Below are 16,126 nucleotides of genomic sequence, written 5' to 3'. Positions count from 1 at the left end.
TGGTGCAGGCAAGCCAGGCCTCAGTGAACCTGGGGCAGGCCTCAGAGTTCTCAACTGTGGGCAGCTGAGACAGTTTCCAGACTTCTCAAACCAGGAACACCAATGACAACTTAGAAGGTCAGTAGGAAAAGTCTGTATCTGCGGTGGTCCCAGCCTCAGTCCCCAAGCTTGGCCCTGGGTGGCAGCTCCTTCCTCAGCTTCCAGTCCACAGACTGATTTTGTGAATAGCTAACTCAGCTCACCACAAGAGCAAGGCTCCTATACTAACTCTGAAGGGATAAGGCCAGCTTGACCTTCTATCTCTAATGTGCATTGATGAGGTGGGAGAGCAGTGTAAGGTTCCTGTATCTCTTAATAGGTCAAAGAACTTGGGCAATATTTTAATACTCACTACACCTCAACAGGCTTCGGATGTCTCCGGCACCAGCTTCTTTAAGCTGGAGAACACCCCCCACAGAACACACGGGACAAAACAACTTTCAGTAGTTCCTCTTTATTCTTCCTCTCCTTCTCCTCCCCTCCTCTCCTTCATTGCTCTTTTCTTATCTATTTTTCTCCTTGTAAGCTCCAAATAAGCTCCCATTGGTTACCCTTTCTTACCTCTGCCCAGGCAAGCCACTGTACACCACCCTGAAGATCTTGGCCTTGTAAGGAGCGCGTATCAAGAGTAGCGCTGACCAATCATTTACCCAAGATCGCCTCCTTCACCTCATGTCTTTTACATGATACCAGAGGTCCTCAGGCGACTACGTGCACTCCCTTAGGCTAAAGGTGGCAGGGGAGTCCGGGTCAGTCGGAACACACCCTACAAGCAGATGGAAGCAACTCCATTTAATTTTAACAAAGCATTCACTTAAGTAGTAAAGTAACAGGAACTTCTTCTCAAGTTATCATGATGTAGAGCTCATGCTGTGCTAAGGGCAGTGCATGCACATCCTGTGCACTTATCTGACTCCAATCCCAGATAAACTGCTAATGACCATACAATAACTAGGGGAGTTAAAGATTGTTAAAGATCCATAGAACGGAGCACCGAACCAGGCGACCTTTGCTCATAGATCAGTCACCGGAGAGGGGCCTCCACCCATTAGTGAGACCTCATGAATAGCCTGTGGCCCTGTACATCCTCACAGATCCCTAACAGACTGAGGGGGAATTGAGTGGCTGATCAGAAAGGGATTGCAGGGATCTCTTTGCTGGCACAGGATTCTCTTGCTTTGCCCGTGCTTGGATCTGGGATATGGTTCTGGATGGTGGTCCTGGGGCGAGGAGGAGTGCCGGCGTGGTGGAGCTTGCAGTGGCTGTAAAAAGAAAATCCTCCTCACAGTTCCAAGACAGAAAAGAGTGCTTGTAGTCACTCATAGACCAGAGCACAGTCCAGGAAAGGAGTAAACATCTCATCTTTGATCATACCACCTTTGAAGAACTGAAAATTTATAGGTCCCTAGAAGTATCTCTGAAAACAGCTGCACCAAACCCCTACCTTAACAAAGAGTTGAAAACTCAAGTAATTGGCTGTGAACATGAGCAAACTGCACAAAAAGTCAGACCATAGAGTCTTTCTTTGGTGACAAAGAAGATCAAAACATACAACCAGAAGAAGACAACAAAGTCAAAGCTCCTACATCCAAAGCCTCCAAGAAAAATATGAATTGGTCCCAGGCTGTGGAAGGGCTCAAAAAGGATTTTGAGAAGCAAGTAAGAGAAGTAGAGGAAAAACTGGGGAGAGAAATGAGAGTGATGCAAGAAAATCATACTGAAGAAAATAACACCTTAAAAAATAGCTTGACCTTAATGGCAAAAGAGGTCCAAAAAGCCAATGAGGAGAAGAATGCCTTAAAAAGCAGAATTGGCCAAATGGAAAAGAAAGTCTAAAAGCTTACTGAAGAAAATATGTCCTTGAAAATTAGAATGAAGCAATTATGAGAAATCAAGACACTATAAAACAAATCCAAAAGAATGAAAAAATAGAAAACAATGTGAAATATCTCATTGGAAAAACAACTGATCTGGAAACTAGATCCAGGAGATACAACTTAAAAATTATTGGACTATCTGAAGGCCATGATCAAAAAAAAGAGCCTATACATCATCTTTCAAGAAATTATCAAGGAAAACTGCCCTGAAGGAGAAAGGGAGAGGTAGAATTGGGTAAATTATCTTACAGAAAACAGACAAGAAAAGGCTTTTACAATGGAAGGGAAATGGGGGAAGGTGAAAGGAGTAGGATTAAGGGAAATATAGTTAGTTTTTCACAACATGACTACTATGGAAGTGACTACACATGTATAACCTGTATCAAGTTGCTTGTCTTCTCAATGAGAGTGGGTGGGGAGGGAGGAAGGGAGAAAATTTGGAACCCAAAGTTTTAAAAACAAAAGTTAATCATTGTTTTCAAGAGCAACTGAGAAATAAGATACACGGGAAATGGGTTACAGAAATCTTTCTTGCCCTACAGGAAAATTGAAGGGGAAGGGGATAAGTGAAGGGGGAGGAGAGATAGAAAGGAGGGCAGATTAGGGGGGAGGGATGAGATGGGGAGAAAATTTGGAACTTAAAATCCTGTGGACGTGAATGTTGAAAACCAAAAATTATTAAATTAATTAAAGAATAAGAAATTATCAAGGAAAAAAAAGAAATGATGAACAGGCAGATTTCAGAAAATTCTGGAAAGACTTGTATAAACTGATGCAAAGTGAAATGAGCAGAACCAGGAAAACATTGTACAGTATCAGCAACATTGTGTGATGATCAGCTGTGAATGATTTAGTTCTTTTCAGCAACACAATGATCCAAAGAGCTCAAGAAGGAAAATGCTGCCCATATCCAGATAAAGAATTGATGGACTCTGAATGCAGATCGAAGCATTTTTTTTCACATACTTCATTCTTTCTCACTTTTTTCTTTTGATCTATTTCTTCTTTCACTATTGTGACTAATATGGAAATATTTTTTACATGACAGCACATGTATAAACTATATCAAATTGTCTACCATTTTCAGAAGAGGGGAGGGGAAGGAGGGAGGGAAAAATTTTGGAACTCAAAATCTTGTAAAAATTAATGCTAAAAATATTCTGAACATGTAACTGGGGAAAATAAAATATTATTAAAAAATAAAAAGAAAGTAAAAAGAAAGGTCCCATTGATTCCTATGCCTTTTTTCTAGTGTTTTTAATATGAACAATATTGTATTTTGTCCAATGCTTTTACTGCATCTTTTGAGAAAACCATGATTTTTGTTGTTATTTTTATTGATGTGGTCAATTTTGCTTATAATTTTCCTAATATTGAATCAGCTTTGTATTCCTGGTATAAATTCTACCTAGTTATGCTTTATAATCTTTGTGCTATATTTCTGTAATCTCCTTGCTAGCATTTTATTTAAAATTTTTGCATCAATATTCATTAAGGAAATTGTTCTATAGTTTTCTTTCTCTGTTTTTGCTCTCCCTAATTTAGGTATCAAAATCATATTTATGTCATAAAATGAATTTGTTAGGACTCTTTCTTTACTTTTTTTTCAAATACTTTATATAATATTGGGATTAATTGTTCCTTAAATGTTTGGTAGGATTTGCTTGTGAATCTATCTGTTCCTGGGAATTTTTTCTTAGGGAGCACATTAATGGCTTATTCAATTTCTTTTTCTAAGATAGGGTTATTTAAGTGCTCTATTTCTTCTTCTGTTAGTCGGGGTAGTTTATATTTTTGTAAATATTTAACCATTTCACTTAGATCGTCAGTTTTACTGGCATATAATTGGCAAAATAACTCCTACTAAGTGCTTTCATTTCCTCTTCTTTGGTAGTACATTCACCCTTTTCATTTTTGGTACTAGTAATTTGGCTTTCTTATTTATTTTTTTAAATCTAATCAATGGTTTATCTATTTTATTGTGTGTGGGGGGCTTTCCCCATAAAACCAGCTCCTATTTTTACTTATTAGTTCAGTGTGTTGGTTTTTTTTTTTAACTTTTGATTTTATCCATCCCTCCTTTGATTTTCAGGACTTTTATTTTGGTGTTTAATTAGAGATTTTTAATTTGCAATCTTTCTAGTGTTTTTTACCTGTATGCCTAATTCATTGGTCAGTTCCTTCTCTCTTTTATTGATGTACACATATAGAGATATAAATTTCCCCAAGTACTATTTTAGCTGCATCTCACAAACTTTGGGATGTCATCTCATTATTGAAATTCTCTTTAACGAAATTATTGATTGTTTCTATTATTTGTTTTTTGACTCATTCTTTCAGATTTCATTATTTAGCTTTCAATTAGCTTTTATTCTCTGCTTCCATGGCTCTTTATTAAAATGTATTTTTACTTCGTTGTGGTTGGAAAACAGTGCATTTAATATTTCTGCATTTAGTTGTGAGGTTTTTATGCCCTAATACATGACCAATTTTTGTAAAGGTACCATGTACAGCTGAGAAAAAGGTATACTCCTTTTTGTTCCCATTCAGTTTTCTCCAGAGTTCTAGCATATCTAACTTTTCTAAGATTCTATTCATCCTCTTAACTTTTTTCTTATTTATTTTATCATTAGATTTATCTAGCTCTGAGAGGGGAAAGTTGAGATCCCCCACTAGTATAGTTTAACTGTCTATTTCCTCTTATAATTCATTTAGCTTTCCTTTAAGAATTGGATGTTATGCCATTTGGTGCATACATGTTTAATACTGATATTACTTCAATGTCTATATTCCCTTTTAGTAAGATGTAGTTTCCCTACTTATCCCTTTTAATTAGGTCTGTCTTTGCATTTGCTTTTTCTGAGATCATGATTGCTACCCTTGCCTTCAGCTGAAGCACAAAATTCCACTCCAACTCCTTATTTTAACTCTGTATTTGTCTCTCTATTTCAAGTGTATTTCTTGTAAACATATTGTTGGATTCTGCTTTCTAATTCATTCTGCCATCTGCTTCTGTTTTATGGGTGAGTTCATCCCATTTACATTCACAGTTATAATTACTAACTATGCATTTCTCGCTATCCTATTTTCTTGCATTTATCTTCTTTTCTCTCTCTTCTTATCCTGGCCTTCCTCTAAAACCTTTTTTGTTTCTGACCACTGCATTTTTAAATCAACTCTCCCTTTGATCTTCTCTCCTTTCTCTTATCCCCTTCCCCTTCTACTTCCCTGTTAAATAAAATAGATTTCTATTAACAATTGAGTGTATGTATATATATATAGTTTCCCTTTTTGAACCAACTTAGATGTGAGATTCATGTGTTGCCTGACTGCCTCCCTACCATTTTCCCCTCCATTGTAAAAGCTCTTCCTTGCTTGCTTCTTTTATGTGAGATAATTTTTTCCATTCTTCCTCTCCTTTGCCCCTTCTCCCAGGGCATCCCTCTTTCTCACCTATCCATTTTTTCACATCATCCCTACATAACTGACTCACTCCTACACTCCCTTTCTATGTAGAATCTTTCTAACTACCCTAATAATGATAAAGTTCTTAGATGATATATGCATCACCTTTTCATATAGAAAGGTATACAACCTCCCAGGATAGTTGTGATGATCCAATGAGATAAAATTTTTAAATCTTGCCTAGCACAGTGCCTGGCACATAGTAGGCATTATATTAATGTTGGTCATTATTATTTATTATTTATTATTATTATTTATTATTATTATATGGCATAAATGTATACAGAATAGCTACAAAAAATACAAGGTTTAGGAAGGGGTTAGGTATTTACGGAAATTTTTCATGTAAAAGCTGGTAGTTGAACAACATCTTAAAGGAAATTAGGGACTTTGTAAGTTTAACTTTATTAAGTCCTTTATGATTTCGCTTTCGTGTTTGCTTTTTTATGCTTCTCTTGAGTCTTACATTTGAAAGTCAAATTTTTTATTCAGCTCTGGTCTTTTCATCAGGAATGTTTAAAAGTCATCAGTTTTATTAAATATCCATTCCACCACACCCCACCTCCCCCAAAGACTTATACTCAGTTTTGCTGGGTAGGTTATTATTGGTTGTAATTCCAGCTCTTTTGCCCTCTAGAATATCATATTCCAAGTTCTCCATTGCTTTAACGTTGTAGCTGCTGAATCTTGTGTTATCCTGACTATGGCTCCATGATATTTGAGTGGCTTCTTTCTTGTTGCTTGACGTATTTTCTCTTTGGCCTGGAAGCTTTGGAATTTGACTATAATATTCCTAGGAATTTTCATTTTGGGATCTCTTTAGGGTGGTGATCAGTAGATTCTTTCCATTCCTTTTTTATCCTCTGGTTCTAGGATATGAGGACAGTTTTCCTTGCTATTTTGTTTATGCTCTTTCTTTGATCATGGCTTTCAAGTAGGATTCCAATAATTCTTAAAGTATCTCTCCTTCATCTATTGTCCAGGTCAATTGCTTTCTAATAAATATTTCACATTTTCTTCAACTTTTTCCTTTTTTAAAATTTTGTTTTATTGTTTTTGATATCTCATGAAGTCATTGGCTTCTGCTTGCCCAATTCTAATTTTTAAGGATTTATGTTTATCAGTGATTTTTGTATGTCTTTTTCCATTTGATCAATTCTGTTTTTTAAGGTGTTATTTTCTTCAATATCCTCCTCCCTTTTTTTTCTTTACCAAGCTATTGTCTTTTCATAATTTTCTTTCTTTGCTTTCATTTCTTTGCCTATTTTTTCCCCTCTATCACTCTTATTTGATTTTTAAAATCATTTTTCTTTTTTTTTTTGAAAATCATTCTTTAGCTCTTCCAGGAATGCTTGTTGCACTTGTGTTCAATTCACTTTTTTTTTCTTCCAGTTCAGCTTATTATTGAAATTTCATAGAAGAGGAAACTGAGGGCCACAAAGGTAAAAGTGTTTTGGTGAAGGACACTCAAAGAGTAAATAGCAGACCTTGGATCTTCACTCAGTTTGTCAACACCAAAGCCAGCCTCTAAAATGCATTATATTGGCCTTCAGAGGGTCACTCAGTTGGCTCTGGGACTCAATTTCCTCATCTGTAAAATGGGAGTGGGGTGGATTAAATCAACTCTAAGGCCCTTCCTCTCTCTAATACTCTATATCCATCTACCCAATCCTAAGAATTTATCCATTCCCCACTCTTTATGGCTCTCCTCAGATGGGAGCTGGATCCATTTTTGCAAACACAGATGGTTAAGTAACTTACCAGTAGGTGCCCCTAGCACTGGTTTCAGTTACTGCTTTAGTAGAATGTGGGGCCTCTCTAACAACTCAAAGGACTTTGGGCTAAAGTTGAGCCTAGAATTACACAAGATTTTAATTGGCTCCAACCCCATTTTATTGCTTACACTGCATGTTGGTTATTCCATTTCCTTTATTTCTCTGAACGTTGCCCTTGGTGCAGGAGGATGGAAGTGTCTTCAGCTGGTTGGACTAGGGAAGCCTTCCTGCTAACAGGGTTGCCAAACCTATATAGAACCATACTTTTGAGTCTAAAGGTTTCTCTACCTTGCCTGGTCCCTTGACCCAGAAATCACAAATCTGGGCTCCCAGATAGGCATCCAGTAAAGATGAGATGACAAAATGGTGGGAGGGAGATGGGGAGCTGGCAGAGTTAACAGTGGAAGAGAAAAGAGACCTGGATTGAATAAATCAGAGGATCTCATTTGCACCGAGGTTTGTTGACTTCTGATCCAACACTTATTGACTTGACTGTTGGCAAGATCTTTTCCTCAATTGTGACCCTATGGTTTTGTACACCACTCTGGTAAGCTCTCCCCTTGGCCCATCTCTCACCACAGAGGAAGTGTATAGGCTTCCCAATTCAGAACTGAAAAGGGCCTGAGAGGTTGAGTCCACCTCTCACTCCCTTCTTGCAGATGAGGAAACAGGCTGAGAGAGAGGGGTTAAGTTACTTTCCAATTGTCAAACACTAGTAAGTGTCTCAGGCAAGATTCACTCTGCCCACCATACCATGACACCCAGTTGGCTTTGCCAGGGTGAAAGATTAATTAAACAAACCCAGTGCTGTTCCTTTCTATTTTTTCTGCTGAAGACATTAAGAGAAACATCTACCCTTTGTTGTACTTGGGATCTTCCTCTGCCTCCCTCCTCCTGAAATCATGTCAAGGTGTGCTGAGCTCAATGTCTGCTGAAGATGCCCTGGCCAGACTGAGGGTCTCTCTCACAACAAATACAGGCACACACAGGCAGTTACAGGCATGTACACACATATAGGCACACACAGACACAAATGCACACAAGTAGTTACGTGCACATGAAGCAAAACACACACCTCACACCCCTCCTCACAAGCACCAGCGCAGACACTGCTGTGGTAGGACATGCACATGCACACGTGCACATACCCAAGCTCATACACACATACACGCCCATGCATGAACACAGGCAGGGTTCCCTTTGCTCACACAGCTGTAAGGATAGACAGCTAGTGTCTCTGTAGTAGGACAGCTTGCGGAGCTGCCCCCCCCCTCACCTTTCTCATCATCTCACACCTTTTCTCTGCCACTGAACGTTGATCCTACTGAGCCGGCCTCCTTGCTGGGTCTTCACACATGATGCTTCATCTGCCAAGGATTCTCTCTAGCCATCCCCCATGCCTTGGGTGCTCTCCTTCCTCATCTCTGCCTCCTGGCAGTGTTCCAGCTAAAATCCTGCCTTCTACAGGAAGCCTTCCCTGATCTCTTTTCATACTCCTGCCCTCCACATTATCTTGTTTGGACATAGTTGTTTGCAGGCATATCCCCACTAGAATGTGAATTCCTAGAGGACAAAGGCTGGCTTTGGCCTTTCCTTATATCTCCAGTGCATGGCACACAGCTGGTGTTTAATAAATGTGTGTTGACTGCCTGACACACACAGGGAAATGCTGGTTGCACTCCCACTGCGTCACCCATCCCCAAATTCCACTGGTCACCTTCTCCAAATTTTTATCTTTAAAAGTTCCATATGAAGTCTCCTGTAGGGGCTCTACTGTGTGGTTACCCAATTCATTAGTCCTGCCAGAGGCATTTATGAAGCATGCTCAAAATTGGGGTTAAAGTGTGCTCCTCCTAGATGATTAAAGACTATCTGTGCTCCGTGAGTGTGCCCTGATTAGCACATGCGATTAGTCAATCATTGACTAATGCCATTATTGTATAAGAAGGGCACCCTCCCTTCGTGCTGGCAGCCTTCCTTCCACTCCCTTTCACTGGGAGGCTTCCTCAGAAGCCCTACACAACAGCTGGCTTCCTCTGTGCTTCTAGCCCCAATGGCTTCTCCCCTTCAGCCTGGTGGCCTCATTCCCCTCTGGACATTTCTCCTGCTGGTTGGTGGTGTGGCAGAGGCAGGCAAGCTGCTGGTGTTGCCCATGGATGGGAGCCACTGGCTCAGCATGCGTATGGTGGTGGAGGAGCTGCATCAGAGAGGACACGAGTTGGTGGTCATCATCCCTGAGGTGAGCTGGAGGCTGGTGAAGACAGCCCCATACACCGTGAAAACATACAAGCCCTCCTACAGCTTCGAAGACCTCAACCGGGTATTCAAGAGATTTTCTGATAACCAGTGGGATGACATAGATAAAGGCCTGCTCATGTTGATGAACCCAAACATCACTTCATTCTTTGAGTATGTTTTTTCAAACTGCAACAGTCTATTTAAAAACACTGAGCTGTTGCAGTACATAAAGGAGAGTGCATTTGATGCCATCTTTTTCGATCCTTTTGACCAATGCGGCTTCATTGTGGCCAAGTACTTCTCCCTCCCATCAGTGGCCTTTGCTCGGGGCTCTTTTGCCATTACCATGAGGAGGCGACCCAGTCCCCCGGTCCCCTGTCTTACATCCCTCGAGGACTCACTGGGCTCTCAGACTCCATGACCTTCATGGAACGCGTTTGGAATTCTATCACCCATCTTCAGGAAATGTTGCTGTGTCCCTTTTTCTTCCAAAAGACCTTGGATTTTGCCACTGATGTTCTCCAAAGGCCCATGACCTTGAAGGAACTGTACGGAGACACGTCCATCTGGCTGCTGAGAGGTGACTTTGTCTTCGACTACCCCAAGCCCTTGATGCCCAATGTGGTGTATGTTGGTGGCATCACCTGCCATGAGGGGAAGCTCCTGTCTCAGGTGAGTCATCTTCTTTGTGCACAAGAGGTCTTGGTTTGGGAGGAGGAATGGGAGCAGGAAGAAGGCTTTCTAAATGCCTCAAGTCAAGATGCCTTCAGTTCACATTTATCGGTCATTTCTTAATCATCATCGTGATCATAATCGTAGTAGTGGTCAAAGAGTTAAGATTTTGATCAATCAGTAAACATGTATTAAGTGCCTACTATGTGTCAGTCACTGTGCTAAGTTCTGGGAATACAAAAAGAGGTAAAAGTCAGTTTTGGCCCTCAAGGAGCTTACAGTTTAATGAGGTTTGCAAAACACTTCACAAATATTTCTTAATTTGATCCTTAGAACTCTGGGAGTTAGGAGCTATTATATATACAGATGAGGAAACTGAGGTTGAGGGTAGTTAAGTGACTTATCCAGGGTCATTCAGCTAGTAAGTATCAGAGGCAAAATCTGAGCCCTGGTCTTCTTGACTCCAAGTCCCACCCATTATCTCATGATATCTCATGATTTCTTTTGTTGAGGTTTATGTTAATTAGTTGAGAGGGAGCTTGGCATGGTAGATGGAGGGTTGCCTGAGGTAGGAAAACCTGGGTTCTAGTCTCAACTCCAATAGATACATGCTGGCTGTGTAACTGAGTAACCGCTCAGCATTCCCAGGTAACTCGCTAAGAAGCAGAGCTGCGGCTCATTGGCATTGGCAGAGAGAGTCTTTATTCTGAGAATTCCATTCATCAATAAAACAAGGTCGGAGGACACCCTGGAGGTGGGGCCAGGCTACCTCTCTGTTTTGATTTATCAACATTGATCTCTCCCATGAGTGTGAAAGAGGATACAAGAGATGAATGGAAGCAGAGTGTGCTGGTCTAAGAGTCAAGAGATCTGGTTTCTCTTCCTGGCTCAGCCACTGACCCACCGAGTGACTCTGGACAAGTGAGTCTCAGCTTCCCTTTCTGTAAAATGAAGGGGTTGGGCACAGTGCAAGGAAAGGGCTCTGGATTTGGAGTCAGAGGACCTGGGTTCAAATCTCAGCTCTTTCATTTACTACCTATATCCCTCAGGCTAGTGACTAACTCGTTCTGGGCCTCAGTTTCCTCCCTCCTAAAATGAGAGATTTGGATTAGATAATGACTAAAGTGCTTTCTGACACTGGATCGGTGGAGGATGAGGAGCTGTGCGGCCTCAGACAAGTCTCTCCCACTCTCTGGTCCCTAATTCTCCTCTGTTTAAAAACAATGATGGGGTTGGATTGAATGATCTCCAAGTCCCTGGCAGGTCCTGCTGTCTCTGAACCTTGGTCAGTCAGCTCGCCCCAAGGCAGCTCTGCAAGCCATCCTGTTCTTGTGCCGTAGACAGGCGCCTTTATTTTACTCCCCTGGCTCGGTGAAGAGAACATCTATGAACCCCTAGAGGCCAATTGCACCCTCGGCTTGGGAGTGAGTGCAGACGAATAAAAGGTGTAATTGGTATGTAGGGTCTTCTGCCTTAGCTGGGATTTCCCTTGCAGCCTCTAACAAGCGAAACTGGTTTTTTTGCGTTGTTGGCTGGCAAGGGGTGGAACCTGTGACCCACGCATCTCCTCTCATTCACTGGCTGATCTTGGGGCCATTGGGGAGCTCCCCAGAAGGAAAGCTCTGCAGACGGTGGGGTCCCACCGGAGGGTCCAGGGCACTCCGTCCCTTCCGGCTGTAAGGGTCCATGGGCTGGGTTCTATAGTCCCTCTTGGTTCAATCTTCTCAGAGTCGCCAAGCAAGGCAGGAAAGACTAACTGATAAGGCCTGCTCTTGCCTAGGCCTCCCTCGGTTCTTCCCGGTCCCTTCCAGGCATCATGCCTCCGCACGTCTGAACCAGAGGAAATCGAGCCCCCTGTTTGGAAGCTTTTCAGTAGAACTAAGCATGTGACCTGGCTCCAGTAAGATGGAGGCATTCGTCAGGGCTTCAGCAGCCCCTCCGTTCTCGTGCATTATTGCCTAGTGATAGATCATAGGGACCTGCCGCAGCCTTTTAAGCTGGGAGTGACGTGCTCAGAACCTCGGCTGGAGGAAAACCACTTCGGCAGATGCGCAGAGGTGGAGTAGAGCAGCGCTTCTCAGTGTGAGGCCTGAGCCCGTATGTGGGATCACAAAAACTTGTCAGCGGGTCACGTTTTCTGAACACGCAATGACCAAAACTTAATTCAAAGCCTCATGAACCGCGCTTCCCCATGTCGCATCACGCCACTTCACCAAGCACGCAACACACGCACTTTGCGCTATGCGTGACCTTACACCGAGCAGCGCCAATAAACGCTGCCAGAAACAGCTCTGCTCAGATTCGAGACTACGGTCTGTTAAAAATGGCAGCGTTTCTACTGTACGCACAAAATTGTTAAATGGATTTCAGCGTGGGATTAGGACAGAATTTCCGACAACTTCTGAAATGGCCCTAGACATACCATTTTGTACTATGTATTTATGCAAAGGGAGTTCTTAGCATTGACGACTATAAAATCAAAATATCAATCAACTCTGAAAAATGCTAAAGATGCTCTCTGTCCTGCAGCATCAAATATTCCACCAAGACTTAATTCTTTATGTAAAAATAAACAAGTACATCCATCTCATTAGTATGCAAATTTGCTTTCATCTTTAATAAATGGTAAAATTACACGTATATCAAAGAATTGTTTTAAAATAAATTTCTTTGTGATTTATTATCATCATAATAAGTATTATTTATATCTATTATTATATTATATATAACATTCTATATAATTTTTTATATATATACCTATATACCTGGAGTTGTGTAAAAGTTTCTCAGGTGAAAAGGGATTGAGAGTGGAAAAAGTTTAAGAAGCCCTGGATTAGAAAAGAAAGAGTCAAAGCAGGGAGGCTAATTAGGAAGTAATTAGGTGCGTAGGTGAGACATAAACGCACTACGTCCTCATCTCTGACCCTTGGCATCTCCAGTTTTCCTCAAAGCTGAGTTCAAGCAACATTACCTACCTTCACAAAGCCTTTCCCGAGCCCCCAGCTGCCAGCACACTCCTTCTGTAAGAAAGTGACCTCATATTTATTGCATGTATTTTTAGGATATATTTGTATGTATTCATGTCATCTCTCAGGAAAAATGTAAGCTTCCTGAAGGCAAGGACTGCTTGATTCTTGTTCCTTCCAACTTTAAATCTATGATTTTATGAGCTGGGTTTGATTATTGACTCTGCTGTTCATTACCTGTGTGACTTTGGGCAAGTCCCTTTAAATGGAGGGAAGGCTAAGCCTCATTTTCCCCATCTGTAAAATGAGGGGAGGGGTAATTAGATGGATGCTGGCTGAAGTCCTTTCCTGCTTTGACCTATGACCCCATAAACTGACACTAAATATCTCCTCCTGTCAGAGCACTGGCTCATGGTAGAATTATCTTTGTCCACAGAAGCTCAGACACTTTCTCAAGCTTGGGGATCGTGAGCTAGTCCTGATCTTTTCTCCTTCTGAATCCAGGGCCGGTGCTCTATTCACTGTGCCACCTGGATGCCCCTGGCCCCAATCTTTTGTCCTCCTGAATCCAGGGCCAGTGCTCTATCCACTGTGCCAACTAGCTGCCCCTGGTCCTGATGTCTTGAAGTCCTAGCTTCGAGATATGAGTCCTGGAAGCCTTGGCAGAAAGAGGAGGAGGAGTGGGGGGGGGGGAGAAAAAGGGAGAAAAAATTTTCAACTCAAAAGCATATGGAAAAATAAATTTTTTTAAAAATAAAAATAATAATAAAAAAAAAGAAAGAAAGAGGAGGAGGAAGCAGTGTTCCTCCCCCTTTTCTTGGTAGGAATAGCATTAGGTGAAATTTGTTGGGGGGGAAAAAAGAAAGCAGTGATTGGCCTCCTTTCTCTGCCTACTCACCCCTTCCAGATGTATCCTGTGGTTGTTGTGGCTGCTGCTGTCACGTGTGACTCGGCGTGACCCCATGTGGGGTTTTCTTAGCAAGGATATTGAAGTAGTTTGCCATTTCCTTCTCCAGCTTATTTTACAGATGAGGAAACTGAGGCAAACAGAGTGAAGTGACTTGCCCAGGGTCACACGGCTACTATTACATGTCTGAGGCTGGATTTGAACTCAGGAAGATGAGTCTTTCTGATTCCAAGCCCAGTGCTCTATGCACTGTTCCACTTAGCTGCCCCTTTTGACAGTTGTTTTCTGTCAATCAGAGGTGTCCAAAAATGAAATGTCACCTAGTTCATTCATTTATTCATTCATCAAACCTTTATTAAGTACCTACTATGTGCCAGGGACTTCGCCATCCATGGAGGTGTTGAAGATTAATGTGGACAAAGGTTTGTTGAACTTCATAAGGGGTAGGGAAGGATTTTTGCATATGAAAAGTAATTGGACTACAATTTAGCAGTGAGGACCTAGAGAGCCACATGTAGCCTCGAGGCTGCAGGTTCCCCACCCCTGTACTAAATGACCTCTAAATCCAACCCCTTAGGGGTTTTATGGTTGCAGGCAAATACGAATAACAAATAGAATGGGATGCTTCAGTTCCCTTAAACTGAAGGGATGGCAAGGAGCCATGGTCATCTACGAATAACTCCAGGGTCAATGTTTGAGCTCATCCCCTTGACAGTAACTCTTAAATCTGGGCTTCTTTTGCCTTGCTCAGTTGAAGCCCAGTGGGCTGCAGGCATCTTCATTTCCAGGGCAAATGTCCCAGCGGGAGTCTCTTCTCTTCAAGTTCTTCCTGCCATTGCTTGCCCTGGCTACTGGGGACAAGCTGCTGGTGGTGCCCATGGAGGGCAGCCACTGGCTCACCATGCGTCCTGTTCTGGAGGGGGCTCAGCTGAAGGGGCCACAAGGTAGTGGTTCTCCTGCCCCACACGAGCTAGCGGATGAAGAGCCGGGACACCTTTACCACTAAAATATACCAGGTCCCATACACCGGAGAGCAGCTCAGTGAAGCCTTGAATGTCTTTGTGCTGGCCAATCTTCAGAAGCACCCATGGCCCCTGCCTTTTGTCAAGATTTTGCAAAGCACAAGGCCGTTTGCAAAACTTATGGAGACTTCCTGTGAGAGTTTGCTGAAGAGCACTGAGCTCATCCAGGACCTGCAAGAGTCACTTTGACGCCATCCTCATCAACCCCCTCTCAGTCTGTGGGACGATCCTCGCCGAGCACCTCTCGCTTCCTTCTGCCGACCTGAGCCGGGGGCTGATGTGCAACTTGGACTACAGCTCAGCGCAGTGTCCGAGCCCCCCTGCCTGTGTGCCAAGGCTCCTCTTCACATTTACAGATCATACGACCTTCCTGCAAAGGCCGCCCAACATCTTCGTCTCCTCCATGGAGCCATTCTCCTGTTACTACTTGCACGCCATATTCGACAGAATTGCCTCAGGGTTTCTCCACGGGGACGGGCACGTCAGGGACCTTTTGAAGCAGGCTGCTGTCTGGCTGTTGAGATATGATTCTGTTTTCGAGTTTCCTCGGCCAGTCACGCCCAACATGGTCTTTGATGGAGGCTTGCACTGCCGCCCGAGCAGACTTCTGCCCGAGGTAGGCCCTCTTTCTGTTCAGTCAGAACTTCCATCCAATGGGATATAGGGGAGAGGCAAGAGTGCAGGTGGCCTCCATGGTCTTTCTTTAATAGCCCAACTCAGCACTTGGAAGGAATCACTGCTTCTCCAGGGCTCAGGGGACTCAATTTCTAAGGGAGAGAGCTGGACTCCACGACTTCTGGCTCTGCATTCAGTCTTCTGAGAATCAATTTGTTCACATCTTCTCTTTCCCCCTCCCCCATCATCAGTTTGTAAGCTCTTTGAGAACATTCGTGGAGGCAGGCCCCTGCAGACAGTGAGGATCTTTTTTGTTGAATGAGTGAATGAATGCAGATTTCTGGGTTTTCTTTGGGGGGAGAGAGAAGGGGCAACTATGACCTTTGCCTTCTCTTGGAACCTGCCTATCTTTGAGATCTCTAGGAAATCCATCTCTGAGTGGGTCTGACAGTCTTTACATTGTGCTACCTCGGGTGCAGATTCCTTCTGAGTCTTTGACTACGGATTGCCATGGCCAAAAATAAACGAATAAATACATACATAAGGGAAG

At 42.5% G+C, this 16,126-nt stretch overlaps 1 pseudogene; it reads left to right on the top strand.

Annotated features, from left to right (window-relative positions):
• Positions 1-9,115: 9,115 nt before the first annotated feature.
• On the top strand, positions 9,116-10,189 carry LOC110204389 (UDP-glucuronosyltransferase 1A7 pseudogene; annotated as a pseudogene).
• The last annotated feature ends 5,937 nt before the right edge of the window (positions 10,190-16,126 follow it).

Source organism: Phascolarctos cinereus, unplaced genomic scaffold (assembly GCF_003287225.1).
Source record: "Phascolarctos cinereus isolate Bilbo 61053 unplaced genomic scaffold, phaCin_HiC Scaffold_337;HRSCAF=940, whole genome shotgun sequence".
NCBI lineage: Eukaryota > Metazoa > Chordata > Mammalia > Diprotodontia > Phascolarctidae > Phascolarctos > Phascolarctos cinereus.
This window is presented reverse-complemented; position numbering and strand designations above follow the sequence as displayed.